Here is a 15692-nt window from a genome sequence, read left to right as displayed (position 1 = left end):
AAAATCAATGTTTACATTTGCACAGATTCCTGCAAGGTCAGCATTTTTTAATTTCAAAGTGACAGCTAATAAAATAAGAAAATTCTAATATATCAAGTTAAATTTGACATAAAAGTTTAATGAATGAACTCAACAAATTCTCTGGTGACATTTTTACACCTTTTTTCATTAGAGGTGAGACAGTTAATCATGAGCAATATTATTGAAAGTTTTTACAAAGGGAATAGAAGAACAACTATTATACTGCAATAATTCAGGAATAATTTATAGTGAAAAAAATTAATGGATTACTTGGAGTATAACTGGTGCAAAGTATAACTAGTACAAAGTATAATAAATTATGACTTCTACTAAAATTCGAACCTAAAGAAAGCTGAAAATTTAGATACTCTAATAGAGCAGTCGCTTAAAGGCAGTCAACTTTTGAGCTCATTTTTTTGCTAATATGCTTACGTATGTTAGCATAATTAGCATTTTGAAAGAATTTTTATTGTAAGAGTAATTGGAATTAGCTCTCTCCTAAAAGGGAAGTTTCCTTTTTACATAAACAATGAATTCACCATGATCACCAAGAGCAATTTTATGTACCAGATAGACATGCACCAACAAGTTAGAATTGATACGTGATCGTGAAAATTAGTATCCACTGTTACCTAACTGTTAATCCAATGTAAATTTCCTTTCTGGTGACAGAATGATTACCATCTTTAAATAATCCAATTATTGCCATTGTTGATGGAGTGATTGTTATCCAGAATATGACAAAGATCTAGCCAAGATGTTTTTAATGACAGGCTTACAAGTAACTGCTCCATGCTAAAATGCTGGTGCTATTGCAACAATTTACCTTGCACAGAACTGTGTTTGTGTGGTACAGATGCACAAGTGACGGAGGTTTACGCATACAAGTAGAAGGAAAAATGAAAAATTTTAAGTTGGATTAGGGATCAAAAAAGTAAAGAAACAAGGAAATTGCTAAAAAGTAGTGAAAGAAGAGAGGTTGCCTATACATCTGCTTATATACTAGTGGACATTTAATCCCTATACTTCATTCAGTCTATAACCATGACTGAATTAGGTATTAAATGTCCACTGCAGCATATTGGCAACCTCTCTTGTTCACTACTGTATAGACTGAAGTAGAGGGATTAAATGTAGGACTATCATAATTATGACTGGTGAGCCCATGTATATACTGCATCAAAGGAAGAAGGGCACTTGGAAAACCATACGCCTGGACACATGCCCCAACTATCGATTATGTAGCAAAAAGGGAGATAGCCATTACGCTTCATTTTCAGCTATGTTTTTCACATTACACAGCGTTGCAAACAAAGAACAGCATGAGAAGTGTCTCAACTACCAATCATATTGCTATGGAAAATACCGGCGATAAGCTAACATAGCCACAGTTAAGCCGTATCACGTTATATAGCATGAATTGACACCTTGTGTTGTCAGTGAAGAGAACTGGAACACAAAGGAGGACAAAGGCAAGCCCATGATGTATGTATTGTACACCTGCAGTTGGCAAAATCAAGCCCGTATGTCAAATTATGCTTGGCTGTCAGTCAGTCAGTGTAAAATTCTAAAACTTTAAAATGCCATAGAAATTTGTTGGAAGGTTTGGGGTTAGTCTAAAGACATTTTTGAGCTTGGCTGTGCCTAGTCAATGTTGTAAAGCTGTCATGAAGGGAAATTGAGACTGGTTTTAGGGTGATATTTTGAACTGGAAAAGCTCAATTCTGCATGATTCCTAATATACAGTACTATTGTACTGTAAATGACAAAGCAACAGTGCTGATGATTGTTAGGTTCATATCTTTGAATTAACTGTATTAGATATAAATACATGTATATGTACATATGTACATAGCTGTGATGTCTTTATACATAGCTGTACCCTACATCTCAATGTTAATAATTCACTTATTCACTTTGTTTCATGCAATAACTATTTGCCAAATAAATTGCTTTTAAGTTTCTTAGCATTTTAGAGGCTATTAATGGATTCTATGTGGGTGTGAGAACATAGAAATAGTGTTTGTTGCAATTCTCTGTCAACAAGAGGCTGATATATGGAGAAATTTTCACCATATGGACTGCTATTTTCAAACTGCTAATTGACTAACATGTGGGTATCTGTATAAATGTAAGCATTGATCTCTATGTTCTAAGCTTTCTAATAATAATTATGTAGGCCCATAAATTTTGAACAAAGTTATCTTTGACATAGTAAACTGTGTCGATGCATGCCACCAACTGGTATGTGCAAAAGTGCTCTTGGATCTGGTCAGGGTGAAATCATAGTTGCCAATTGCTAATTAACAAAGTTCCTTTTAAGGGAGAATATTTTTATACAAATTACAATTATTCTTTCAAACCTAGTATTAGCTAACCTCCTGAAATTTATGCCTAACATAAGCACACTAGTTAGGAGTTTCATAAAAGTGACTGCTACATTAGTAATATGGACTCAAAGTTGATTGCTTTATTAGAGTATGCGACTGCTCTATTAGAGTAACTCAATTTTTTCTGCTGTTTTTAGGCTTGAACTGTTTCAGTGGAAGCCAAACTTATACTTTGCTCCAGTTATACATAGATCTCATTAAATTAATCTGGAATATTCCACAATTCTTTTGCTTAGAACTATTCTTGAGTTATTGCAGCATAATGGACGTTCTTCTATTCTGTTTGTAAAACTTCTAATTATTCATGATTAACTATCACCTCTAATAAATAGAAATGTAAAAATGTCACCAGAGAATTTGTTGAGTTGATTAATGAACTTTAATGTCAAATTAAAATTGATATATCGGGAATTTCTTACTTTATTGGCTGCAATTTTGAAATTTTAAAATGCTGACCTTGCAGGAATCTGTGCAAATGTAAACATTGATTTTCAGATTCCTCATGCTCTAAGCTTCCCAAAAATGTATAGGTTTGCTAATCTCCATAAACTTTGAACAAAAGTACATAGTGAACCTGACTATTTCGACAGATACCCCCTTTTAAATTTAGCTCAGTGGAATTCTAAATACAGAAACATTGTTGTACTGACAATTTGTCATATCAAGCAACTATATACCACTGTATTTCAGTAGCATGCATGCAGCTGCACTTAACTGACACCATTTGTAGCTATTAAACTCTCAGCAACACTTCACTTTTCATCTCCCACTACATTAAAAACGATCGAGATACTCTAATAGAGCAGTCAAGTAACTACTCTAATAGAGCAATCAAAGCTGCAGCTTATAGTCACCATCTTTACCCTATAGTTAGCTATAGTATTTACAGTTTAAAGCATTGGATTTATTGTAATTGCTAACTTAAAATCCAATCTCAGAGTTCTAAAATCTCAAAATTTTCTGGAGAAATATCATCAGATGCCTTCAGTATTCTATTCAGCTATACCAGCTTTCAGAAACCCCCTTTTAAAAATCCTAGATCCGCCATTGCCACTAGTATAATTATACCTGTGCCAAAAACAGCCCAGCTGTAAAAAAAGGCGAGGCCAAGAATGCACAAGTACATGTTCATGGAGTAACCAAAAGACGTGATATCAAAATCTGGCCAAGAAAGCATTTACAGTATAGGCACTTTTGTGCATTCATTTTCTATATACTTCACATTATCACATCCAGCTAGCTGTACATGTGTGCTTGCAATATAAACAATACTACTGAGATGATAAAAGATATTACACTGCATTGTTACCAAAATTAATTTAACTAAAAATTTACAATTGGTTTCTACTTGGCCATCTTTTTGCACTGTATATTAAAATAAAAAGATGGCCAAGTAGAAACCAATTGTAAATTTTTAGTTAAATTAATTTTGGTAACAATGCAGTGTAATATCTTTTATCATCTCAGTAGTATTGTTTATATTGTAAGCACACATGTACAGCTAGCTGGATGTGATAATGTGAAGCATATAGAAAATGAATGCACAAAAGTGCCTATACTGTAAATGCTTTCTTGGCCAGATTTTGATATCACGTCTTTTGGTTACTCCATGAACATGTACTTGTGCATTCTTGGCCTCGCCTTTTTTTACAGCTGGGCTGTTTTTGGCACAGGATATCACTACTTTTTGTTGACTAGAGAACATACAGCTAGGTATTATATTACATACACTGTAAATCCAGAAGAAGTGTGAAAGTCACACTGTTGGTATGACTCCTGCGGTCGCTTAGTGCTATAGGAGACATTGCATGCATGCATGCATAATAACAGCTTCAGCAACAGATTAGCTAGCTAAATTAGTAGAAGCACTACTAAAAGTGACTTGCTCAGAGAAAATTCATTCAAACTGAAAATAATGTTCAAATTCCCACAAGGACTCACGTGATATCTCTCGTGATGTTTCACGTAAAATAAGAACCGGCAAAGTCGAGGCTACAGTCTTAACTGTTCTTGCTGGAGCAGTGGGTTGGTGATATAACTAGTGTAGTCGAAATCTGTGCGTGGCAAGTGGAGCCGAATCAGCTGCGAGTTGTTGCTGAATGTATGCCTCGGAATGGACATGAAACCTGACGGCACTGAATGCATCACACTATTCTCCCAGCAAAAATTTCCCGGGTAAGTTCGTGTATAGTTAAGTTATTGTAAACGGCTATATAACTACCGTCGTATTTTTAGACAGAAATCTCCCATGCCATAGTAGCTTCCTGGGATTGTATACTATGTTTGTGCATGTAGGTCAGAGCAAGGGGGTGTCACTCAGGCTCTTGCTGTAGGTCGATCTGCGACCGCGGTCAAACTCAAAGTCAATGATCAAGGCCACAAAATAGCTCTTACCACTAGGGGCATAGCCAGGACTTTTTGAAGGGGGGTTCCAGCACCAGCATTGAGTTACTAGAAGCAGGGGTCTGGGGGCGCAGCCCCCAGCCGCTGAGTGCCTTTCAATATTTCAATAAAGCAAAACTCAGCAAATTGCTATATTTTATGCAAAAAGTACATTAATTATGATGCATTAAGTACCCCTGGGATGAAGGTAGTACTAGATAAAGTCACTTAGTGGAAACAGATAGCATAACACATAGAGACACATATAGTAATCTGTAAGTGATGGTTATATCTCACTGTGGTATAGGAGCCATGAATCCACTGATACAAATGACAATCAAAACAAGAGATAATAAACATCTTAATGATTAAGACAAAATATACATTACAAGCATACAGGGGCCTAGACACAAGGGTACCATGTGCTGATGGATCAGTACAGGAGCCCTGGAAAGACTTACATTAACTAAAATTAAATTAAATTACAATACACCAAAAAAAAATCTACATATATCTATATGTAATACTTAAAGTTTACCTAAGGTGGTCTAAAAGATCCCAGTCCAGGGAGGCTCTAGAATTAAAAATTCTGTAAGAACAGGACACAGCAATGCGAGCTGCCTGCTCAAACAAGGATCTTACGATTTTCTTTGGCACTTCACAAGCAGTAGCCATTTGAGCAATTGTTTCTGACAAAAAGTGGCCTAAACAACCAATTCAATGGGAACAAGATTGACAGTTAACCCAGAAAGCTGAAGGTCATATTGCAAGGAGCTATATCGATCTTCCTATCTAGCTCTAGCAGCAAGAAGATGTTGCTGGGTATTAGTTGGTACTGTCAATTCGAACAAATCATTAGAAACCAATACCAAGTCAGGCCTGCTGAGGGTGGAGGAAAGAGTGGTTGGGATGGTACTAGGGGGGCTGGAACTAGCTAGATAACCTGGAAGGTCTGTAACTATACAAATATGCATAGCATGAATTCATTTTGTATAACACAAGTGATAAATTACTGGAGCTCTATATTTTTAAACACTGCACACCAAAGCTATAGCAGTATATATAAGGTCATGCTAAGTTTTGCATTTAATGTTGGAATGTCTGAAAAACTTCATATGGACATGGATATTTACATGCATGTTCTATTAGATTATATCCGACTGCTCTATTAGAGTATATACCTGACTGCTCTATTAGAGTATATACCTGACTGCTCTATTAGAGTATATCGATCTTTTTAACAAGTTTTGAAGAGGGCTCATGTTACCTCTGTAAATCCTTCCCTGAGAGATGGATGTAAGTTTTATCAATTGTTGTGCTGTGCCATTACACTATATTGCTCACTCATTTTGTCCTGCCACACTAAATGGTGTGTTAGAATCCTGCTTGCAGAAGTCTAAATTTTACAGGGGGGGTTCCTGAACCCCCCCTCCCTACGCCCCTGCTTACAGTGGGTCAAGATGATACAGAAGATTTGAAACCCACAATCGAAAACTATACGTAGCTACTATCACGTTTACGGAATTATACGTAACTCACAAGAAGTAAAGATCTCCAAGAAGATGTTTTATTGGTCCAACAGACATTTCGCCATAATTATAATTATTTCTCTCCCAGCTGCTGGTAGCACGCACTAAGAAAGTATCATACTAGGTTACAAGTGCAGGTGCGTATAGGAAAATAGAGAAATAAGTGGAGGTCAAAAGTTCAACAAGAAACGCTCAAGTCACGACGATAAATGCTGCAAGTCAAAGGTCAAGGTGAAAATTGGTCAAGACTTTGACCACGGTCGCAGATCTACCTACAGCATGAACCGACGTGACACCCCCTTGCCAGAGCCTCATAGCTGGCTTGTTCTAGCTGCGTGGGTCAGACCACGAACAAGTTGAGCTGAACCCTGAGAAAACAGCTAAAAATGAAAGAGGATATTTTCTCAACATTTCAACCAACCAAGATGGTTGGTGATGACAACAAAAATGTCAAGAGCAAACAAGTGCTTCCACCAACAGTTCAGGAAAGGTTAATAGGCTATATCCTATAATGTATGGTGAAAACTTTGGCTATAAATAATGTGTCAGGCATTTGAATGATTAGCGGGTAAGACAATACTACAAGTGAGTTAATATTTTTGAGGACTCAGCTCAATGCGTACATACAGTAGGCCGTAATTACTATGCATCAATTGATTGATGTAATAATAATATAAGGAGATCCGAGATAGTGCATAAACGAATGTTGATTTTATGCTTCGAAGGTTTGAATGCAACATTCGAATGTTTGATGACTATTGTATGGTGCCATAGCTCTATTTGTATGTAGGAGGGCTAGGAGGCATAATTTTGAGTGTATTGTGGCTTAATCGTTTTTAATTGTTTTGGCTCCCTTATTTCTCATGTTGACACTACCTTACAATAGTACACAACGAATATTCTTCCTCTACAGCTTCTCCCAACTGCACTTCTCGATTAGCGGTGGGCATGGTCACTTGTGGTGCAAGCTAATTAACTTGTCCAGCTGAAGAAAACACAAAACAAGATGTAGCTGCTGCTAAAAGACCTTACAGTAGTACACAACTCAATATTCTTCCTTCACAGCTTGTCCCAACTGTGGTGGGTGTGGCCACTTGTGGTGCGAGCTAATTAACTTGTCAGACACCCACCTTCCATTACTTCTAGTGTCTTAAGCGCAACTGCCCACGGCAAAAATTATTCATGGCATGATGAACAGTTGGACTCGATTCTTACAGTCTTTTCTGCTTAATAATATGACCAGGTTGTGCATGCGCAAAATTCGAACTTCTCTGATGTCATTCGAGTGATGCACCCTTCGGACCATTGAACAAATGCAGTACATTCGTTTATGCACTAATCTGAGATAACCATGGACCCTACTATTTAGTAACTGGGCAGATATATAGAGTTATGTATACTCTGATATAATTGTTGAGTGTTGTAGTTTGCCAATAGTCAAAGCTAAATTAACCATTTTAGATAGCTTTTTGTGATGTTCAAGGTGTCAGGCAAACTCCAGTTAGGGGCAGGCAATAAAAGATTATTTTTTATAGCAGGAGAGGAACATGCTTAGGCCCGCAAGGTACAGGCTTAATCTACTTACCCCAGTAGATGCACCATATTATATATAATGCACATATCAATGTATTGCCCTACTAATTCCCCCTCCCCCTCTGGCATATATAGGGCTATATGGGCACAACCGAATGTTAAATGCCCCATGGTAAGACAAACCTATTGTGTCAAATCCCCACCATTGGCTCCAGTTGCAATGTGGGGGATTTGACATAGCATAGAAAAAATACTTGGGTGTTTAATGAATGATTGTCAAATGCCCCATAGTGAAGCAGCAGTTTCATGTCAATTCGCCTTGTAAAGCCCCACTTACAGGCATTACATCCAAGGGGGGAACACATTGGTAGGTGCATAATGAGTTTACATGTTAAAATTTAGTCTGTCTTGCTTTTTTCATGCTTATAGCAGCTAATGTGCTTATTCTCAAACAATCAGGACAGGAAATACTACAAATTGTCTTCTACTTTTATCTATCAACTATCCAATCACTGCTAGTTTAATAAAATTTCCTTTGCTGTTGTGTAACTTGTTTACCATTATGCTATAACCATTAGTCCCTCCTAGTTTATATGTCTCCTAGCAACAAAAATTGTTATGTCAACAATGTAGGTGAGAACCACAAAACAAGTCAAGTAGTATATTCCAAAATTGGTCATCAACTGCTGCAGTATGCTGAATACATATGCTCACTTTCACAATAATCATAATAGTGGAATTAAGTGTTTGTTGACATGTTAGTCTGACTATATGATTACATGGTTTTAGTTGCTGTGCCTTACCATACTGTATCCCTTTCTGTATATGCAGGGTGGATACTGATGTTGTGACTGTTGGCGGGTGAGTTTATGGTCAATGGACAAATCACGCAAATGGTGAAGAAAAATTAATATGTGGTAGCTACCAAGACCCCACTACTATATTATGAACTCTTGGTGGTACTTCCAGGGCCGCCCACAGGGGGGGGGCAACTGGGGCATTTTGCCCTGGGCCCCCTGAATACCTGTTTAAAAGATCGATATACTCTAATAGAGCAGTCAGATCTAAATACTCTAATAAAGCAGTCATTGTATTCTTCAGAGGAGCAGTGTAGCAAGCTTATAGATAAGGAGATATGGTTGGTGATGGGTAGTTATTGTCATTGCCAGCAGGTTGTGACCTTTTTTTTTTTTTTTTTTTTTTTTTTTTTTTTTTTTTTTGGTCTTCACCTTACAACTTGGGTCAAGGGCCCCACTTTAACTCTTTGCCCTGGGCCCCTTAATTTCTCTGGGCGGCCCTGGGTACTTCATAGCCAAACGCTAGTGTATCTGGCTTCTTGTGCTATTGTAGTCATTTTTTAATTTTATGGGATCATCATAATGTAATTGTTTACTATTACAGTATATTCATGCTATCATTAAAGAGTTTCGGTCTATAATTGTGGGTTACTGAAAGGTGATGCGCTGATGCTGGCTTTTTAAGTGAACACTGAAGTTTCACAGGCACTGAAGGGCTGGGGCGGGATTAAAGACGTGCACGGGTAATGTAGCAGTCCAGTTACTTCCAACTATATCACTACAGCGGGTATGAAACAGCTGGCTATAGCTATGTAGCTACGGCCCTGCATGGGCCGGAGTCACGCTATAACGAGTCAGTGGAGGCATACCGTGGCGAATTTAAAACAAATCAGTGACTGGACTCACAATTAAACCAAGAGTTGACAGCACAATGAAATCAGCCAGCTCGCTATGGCTAACCACTTCCACACTGTTTGGGAATTGAGGCGGGCGCCCCACATCTGACGTCATGGCGGCAACTTTGAATCTTCAAAGAGCACAAAAGTGATCTCATCATAGATAATATACGTAATAAAGGATTGGCAACGCGCATAGCAACTATTAGACAATCCTCGTTACGGTCGCGTGACTTATTATGTAACTTATGCGCGTCTATTGTCATAGATACGGCTACCCGACATGAATGCTCCGCTTTATCGTTCCCAGTGCTGTTATTTCGCTATCCAGTAACAGAGAGGAACTACTCATGTAACCAGTATCGATCGTAGCGAGCTATCAACCAGCGGATTTTGGGCGCGGCAGCAACTTGGTGAGTCGTGGAGTCTTACCGTTTCACATGAGCATCGAATTCTATCAAGGATTCGATGCGCTCCTGGTAGCCAGCTACAGTAGGTCATAATAAGGATGGACTATGTAAACCAGGATTTATGTGGATTGTATGCTCGTTTAGGGCTTCAGCAGCAAATACCTTATATATCCAGTGGCAATGTTTTTTAAATGGAGAGCTCGAGATGGATATTGGGAATTTGCTTCCCCAGTAAACGCCAGGTACCCATTGATGTTGCTGTGACAGCTCACCAGGTCCCCAACTGTATACAGCTGGAGCAGTGTGAACAAAGTTTTTTGCTCAAGGAAACACTAAATTTCAAAAAACCTGGAACCTTTCAATTACCAGGCTAGTGCTCTAGCCACTTGGCTATGCTGCCTCACTGTCCTTGTCTCAACTTAGTGGTTGTTGTGGAACTTTGGGTTCTGCGACCTCTTCCTGTGAGATCTATATAGTCCCAGGAGGATTCTGCACAAGACTATAGTGCCTGAGTGGTGCACAGGCATCCCAGTGTTGTTTTTTTTTGGGTGACAATAGGTACAGCTGCCGGCTTAGGCTGTGTGTATGTGTGTGGTGGAGGACAAGAGTTCACTGAACACTCCATTCTGTTTTTGTTGTGTTGTTCACATGTGTGTCGTATTGCGTGGGTGACTAGGGTCACCAATGCCAGGGGTCAGTCACTCAGAAAATCCTCGAAATTCAGCTATCTTTATAGTGCATGTGCTGTTGACAACTGTTACTGTGTGCTATGACCATGTAAAGTGAACAACTAAATAGTGCAGTAAGCAAATTTCAATGATGAGATTTCCTTTTATATCTGGGGCCAGTGTTGGGAGTAACGCGTTACGTAATATTATTACTTTTGTGGTAACTAAGTAATAACGAAATACGCTATAAAAACGGGTAATATAACTCAAATTACTTTACTTACAAATGTAACGTGTTACCTAAGTAATATAGTTACTGTAACGAGTCTAATATTATGTAATATTATTACTACAAGTAACAAAATTGCTAATCTCGTTAGTTATCCTCTGAGTAACGCCTAGCCACAACGAAGTAACGAAGCCTACTGAATGAAGCTTATTCACCAGCTTCTTACTTATAACCAAGATCTGCACATTGTCCAACAACGCAATCATGTCATGTGATAAAGTGGTAGTTTCACACGTGACAACTTAAAGTTGTGGACACAAAGTAATATAATATGTAATATTATTATAGTTTTTATTTTATGGGTAATATGTAACTGTAACTAAATAGTTCAGTTGTAAGTAATATGTAACTAGTTACCTTTTCAAAGTAACTTTCCCAACACTGTCTGGGGCTAATTGTTTGTAGGAAACCATACCAAGGGGCCATATTTACATGAAAGATCTCGCAATGGCTGTTGTTTTAGGTATGTGAAAGTATCTGAAAAAAGTAATCGTTTGACAAATTTCTGAACTTTGATCAACAAAATTTCACTGAGTGACAGACCTCTCAACCAACATCTCTAAATTGTGTTATGTTTAGGGATTTCTAGTGTTTGTTAGAATTTCAATAATATAAATCTTTATCTAGGTTTTACTTGGATTTCACACTTCTATTATAGCACAAAATGGAGTAGCCGACAGCCTCAATGGAGATGCAGGTATGCTTTGCATTGATCAATCAATGGAACATCCATCAGTCATTTATCTAGCTAACTCCAAGCCATCCTGGACCTGGAAGCCTCACTGATTTTGTGTGATTCCAGAGTTCAGAATTTAAGATTTCTTTATGAGATTGTGTGTGAGAGTCCCATGTCATTTGTGACTCTGAGGGTTGTGATGTTGCTGGTGTTTTATCTGATATGAATACTACTACTAGTGCTTGAGTTCATTGAATGTAACACAGTCATGATTACCTTGACTGCTATACACTGGGATGTGGGACCTACTGGCAAATGCTCTACAGGTGTACAGTGGAATCTCAGTTATCCAAACCTGTATGTCAAAATTGAATACTCTATTAGAGTAGTGAGTGTTCTATTAGAGAAGTTATTTTTCATACTTTGCAATTGACTAACATTGTGTAAAGAGATTTTGTACAAACTTCAGTTATCAGGTATCTGAGCTGCAGGTGGTGCCTAGGAGTTCAGATAACTAGTATAATATGTGTCCATTGTTTATATCAGTTATTATAACAAAGTGAACTAGCTAGACTTAGTCCACATTAGTTTCCAGCACTTGAAGGGAATGTCTATTTTTGTGGCAAAACACAAGGACGTCACTTGATATCCAGTGGATGGTATTTGCTGTGAGCTGCTACATTTATAGATAAGCTCATCATTCCCTGTCTAAGCTTGAAGTCACGATACACTACTCTTTACCACCAACAGCTCCTTCATGTTGATAACATGCTCTGTTCCACTACACTTTTTATATCCCATTTTCACATACTTTGATGGTTAATGCCACATCTGAATTTGAGCTCATGCATATTTGCATAACACCACCATAACATTAAGCTCTCTTGTGCTGAATAGTAACTTGATGCTTCTCCTCATGGTACCACGACAAAACTCCAAAACCCAGCACAATGAAACAGCTTCAAACCATAGTTTGGGTAAGTGGTACGCCTACACAAAACAAAACATGACACTCTACTAATGGTTACGATTAGTTATTTATATATTGTTCGGAAAAAAGCACTTCAGTGTCCTTGTTAAAACTCCAAAACTGTGAAAAGCCATGAAGCAGTGGGCCTTATCTTGCGCTGGGTTAAAACTGACAGTGTGTTCCACTATTTTATTACATCAGATACTCACCTTAGTAGTTGTACGTTCGTTTGAACTAAGCTTTACGTCTTTACTCAGTAGTACCCTGCTACGGTACAAGGAATGAAGCAGCCTAGTGCGTTTAGCAACGGGTGAGAGGGCGCGTTAACTGGATGACGAACCGTAACGAGGATTGTACGTGACGTCACTACAGGTTTAATAGGCGCGTTGCCAATCCTTTATTACGTATATTATCTATGATCTCATAAACCAACGAACAACTCTTAGCGAAATTAAATGTATAGATACATTGTGTAAAAAGCCCCTGATAGCCGCAGCCTTTTTACAATACGACTTCATGGTTGAAAGAAAATCGCTCCAATGGGATGCGATGACGAAGAAAATGAAAAAAAGAACGATGCACATTTGAATAAATAATTTAATTAATGCATTGTAAATGGGTGGGCGATGGAACAAACTACTCCAAGAATTTGCCTGACTTTCCGTGTAGTAGTTACTCATTATGCAAAGGTTACATGCCCTTGGTTTCAAGGCGGAATCTTTTAGTAAGGCTGAGATTTCGCCATGCGGATTTTAAAGGATTGCGTAATCAATCTCTCATGTAAATGACTCACAGAAGTGGTCGCGTGTTTATTGTTTTGTGGGCGCGCGCTTTGTGCTTCTTGGCCTCGCGACTCACTACCGTGAGTCTTGATAGCTGCAAGTGTACGTTGATGACCTCTCTTGTTTCATTACTTTATGTTTCTATGATCCTTTACTCAAATATAAAATTTTCTCCTTTAAACCAGCTGGTTTCCTGAAATTGGTTTGGCAAGAACTGTGTGTCTGTGTGTTGATATGTCTATCCAATACCCACGTGAGCAAAGAGGCTTTGAGCTACAGAAAATAAATTTTGTTCACTGAATAAAGGTTGTTTACATATTGTATTAATTAAAGCTTAACTTTCTGTTTTCATTGCATTGGGGGTGTGGTCAGTAACTGAAACCACTGAAACGTGAAGCAGTATGCATGGTGGGGGCTGGCCTACATATTGTAACAGGCATATAATGACTAAAAAACAACATAACAGACTTTGTAAGTTACCAGGAATGGTGTATCTTCTCAAGTTGATAAGGGGCATATCCCCTTTGTATGGGAATGAAAATATAGAATAGCTATGAAACGTTGTGTAGAGAATTTGCGGATGAAAGAGATACTTCTTTGCAATTTGTTTGAGTTACACTTCCTTAGCGATGCATGGCAATGCCGGTAATTGATAAATTACACACGGTGAATTATGAAATATGTTTAATTTTAATGTGCATACTGCATGTAATTATTACAAAACAAGGTGAGAAACAAAGCTACTAGCATGCTGTGTGTTAGTTTAATTTATAAAGAGTTGAAGGATATGGGAGCTTGGTTTTTAGAAGTACTGTAACACAGCTATAGTTGGCATAGTGGTCACAGTCCATGCAGGGCCGGAGGAAGCGGTCTGGCCAGTGCCATAGTCTGACCAATTTTTCAGCATTAATTTAAAAAAATATTTATCCTAGTCGCTGATAGGCACTGGCTGATTAGGCTGGCGTGTTTTTGGGAATGGTAGATGCCTAAAGCATTATGCAAGCATTGTCACGGATATAACGCCATACAGTAGAATCAAGAGTTAATAATAAGAGACTCTTGGTAGAATATTTACCTGTTAAATCTTTCCCCGTGACAATCTGACAGTCATGGAAAAGATCGAAACACTCTAATAGAAAATTCACCCTAATAGAGTACTCAGGTACTTACTGATCTATATGAAGTTATAGCAAATACGAATATAAATACCTTAAGCATGGAAGCATACATAATTGGATGAATATTTGAGCACTGCAGCATAGCATGATAGGGTAAGAATTAAGCATATAGTTTAGTGCCTAGCTATACTGTAGCTATTCACTGAGTTGTGACTTCATCGCATTAAAATTAGTTATATAAGTTATATCTTGGTTATAGCTATATCAGTTTCAAATGTTAGACTCATGCAGCATGCGTATAGCTGTAACAAAAGAGAACGATACTGTGTTACAATTGTATAACGTAACAAATTAATGTGAACACATGATGTAACTACATGCAGTGAGTTTAACACAAGTGCTAGTCAGTAATTTGCTAGGAAAAATAGTCTCAAATTTAATCCCAGAGCATGCAATTTTGAAATTTTTCCTGGGAGAGCATGCCCCCAGACCTTTCTAGCATTGACACAACAAGTGCTCAGCATTTCACTGCCTACCCCTTGCTTCCTCCGGCCCTGCAGTCTATGATATTATGCATACACAACATACAGGAGATAGTTACACATTGTTGTATATGCAGCAATGCATCTTCTTGTTGATTGCAGATTATTGGCAACACTAAAGGCGGAAAATATCCCAGCTAGCAAGCCAGGTGAAGAATGATGATGTACAAGTAAAACACTGAAACATACTCCTTATCTCAGTTGCTGTTCACGACCACATCAGCTGGTATCTGAGAACAACCAACACCTGGAACGCTCAAAATACAGTTACAAACATTAAAACATACTTGTAATCTTGTTTTTTTTACGTGTAAAGTGGCCTCTGGCTCTCCTGTAATCACTCATGGATGTTCACCAATGTTCTCCTTTGCGAATTCGGAAATTAAAGCATGGCTGTGGTACTGGGTGTTATATAGAATTACACGTACGTTAAAGTCATCAGCATGAACAGGCACAACAATTTTCAGTTGTGCCTTCATTCACAGGCGAATCTATCCCCGGTTAGTTTATGTCTCTAGGCCTCGCAGTTTTCTCAAACATTAATATTATTTTTTTTATTTATTTATGACATAATTTTAACTGCATTTTGTATTATTCTTAGTACTTGGTTGTATAATAATTGCAGAATCTCGCAAGCGATGTAAGTGCAATATGGGGTACAAAAAGTTTAACAAAATCACAATCATTGA

At 37.9% G+C, this 15692-nt stretch overlaps 1 long non-coding RNA gene across 2 annotated transcripts; it reads left to right on the top strand.

The window, feature by feature from the left end:
- Positions 1-9710: 9710 nt before the first annotated feature.
- On the top strand, positions 9711-12164 carry LOC136241296 (uncharacterized). 2 transcript variants are annotated; one of them, XR_010694246.1, is made up of 3 exons: positions 9714-9961; positions 11543-11612; positions 11664-12164. It is a non-coding gene; the product is annotated as an uncharacterized lncRNA (long non-coding RNA). The 2 variants fall into 2 exon arrangements; XR_010694245.1 differs by having other exon boundaries at positions 9711-9961; positions 11543-12164.
- The last annotated feature ends 3528 nt before the right edge of the window (positions 12165-15692 follow it).

This window comes from Dysidea avara, chromosome 12 (genome assembly GCF_963678975.1).
Source record: "Dysidea avara chromosome 12, odDysAvar1.4, whole genome shotgun sequence".
NCBI lineage: Eukaryota > Metazoa > Porifera > Demospongiae > Dictyoceratida > Dysideidae > Dysidea > Dysidea avara.
This window is presented reverse-complemented; position numbering and strand designations above follow the sequence as displayed.